Source organism: Pleurodeles waltl, chromosome 12, assembly GCF_031143425.1.
Source record: "Pleurodeles waltl isolate 20211129_DDA chromosome 12, aPleWal1.hap1.20221129, whole genome shotgun sequence".
NCBI classification, from domain to species: Eukaryota; Metazoa; Chordata; class Amphibia; order Caudata; family Salamandridae; genus Pleurodeles; species Pleurodeles waltl.
The window spans coordinates 118,454,822-118,456,084 of NC_090451.1; the positions used below are offsets into that span (position 1 = coordinate 118,454,822).

A 1,263-nucleotide genomic window follows, 5' to 3' on the forward strand; every position below is an offset into this window, starting at 1 on the left:
CAGCTCTTGTTATTGCAATCCAGGCAGGGGACGGAAGGAGAAAAGTATGAAGGAATTGCGATAGTGAGACCGACTCTTCTGTTTATCTGCATGTCATGGAAAAAGGAGAACTCTGTTGTTCATGGCTGGTTAGCTCAGTTGGTTAGAGCGTGGTGCTGATAACGCCAAGGTCGCGGGTTCGATCCCCGTAGGGGCCAAGTTAAGTCTTTTCTCTCAAGTAAACTCTTTTTTTCTCATTTAATCAAACGCTTGTAAATCCATACACTCTGTTGCTCCAGTACACGTTCACTTTCCATTAGTCCTTCTTTTGCCACTTCTGACCAAAGCTCAAACCGGCAACGCCAGTAGAACAACAGAAGTGCAAGAGATTGTCTCTCCAAGATGGAGACACTGGCTCAGACTATGTCACGTGAGAGGTGGAGGGAGACCATGAGCTGATTATTAGATGCATGGGGATAAGAGGAACATAACTCAGGTGAACAGATTCTGGATAGTCATGCTATAGCTAGGATCAGCAACGTTACAGGGGAAAGGATAGGAAAATAATTAGGTGACAGAAGTATAGAAGTGGCTACAAGGGGGCGTGTCTGTTAACAGGGCCGAAAGATACACTGAAGGCGAAGATGAAGTGAAAGAAGAAAGAAAGATCAAAGGAAATCAACAGTGATTGAGAGAAAACTCACAAAGGCAAATTGAGCAAAAGACAGGACCTAGGGAGTTAGACTACTTCAATGCAAATTTACGCTGCAGATGAGCATGACAACTGACCCTTGTCCAGTGGTGCTGAAACAATTTTCAGTGTGGGGGTGCTGCCATCAAAGGGCTTCTGAAAATCCAGGAATCATACAAAGAACAAGTCCTGCAGAATGAGCCACGCACATTCAGAAAGAGTGGTGATGCGTTGGTTACTTATTGGTAATCTTCATTAGCCTTAGTCCATTGCGTCCTTGTGACAGTCATTACAATGTAAAGTGATGTCACCCTCAAAGAGGAAGAAAGAACAGGAGGATTCTTAAATGCTAGCGCCATGCACCCAACCTGGGTGCCAAGCCCTTGCCAAAGGACTGATGGGAAGGTGGGCAGGATGTAATGTTTGTGACAAGGACAAGATGGACTTAGGGTAATGCAGAGTTCAAAACATTGGTACTCAAATGCAAAACAGAAAATTTATTAAGCGATAATGCTTCACAAATGTATGCATTGAGGCCCAAGTAACCACCCTAGGAATTTCCTAGATTGTTACTCACTGGAATTCAACCCAGG

General features: G+C 44.3%; 1 non-coding gene across 1 annotated transcript; it reads left to right on the top strand.

The window, feature by feature from the left end:
• Nucleotides 1–123: 123 nt before the first annotated feature.
• On the top strand, nt 124–197 carry TRNAI-GAU (transfer RNA isoleucine (anticodon GAU)). The gene has a single exon. It is a non-coding gene; the product is annotated as a tRNA-Ile (tRNA).
• The last annotated feature ends 1,066 nt before the right edge of the window (nt 198–1,263 follow it).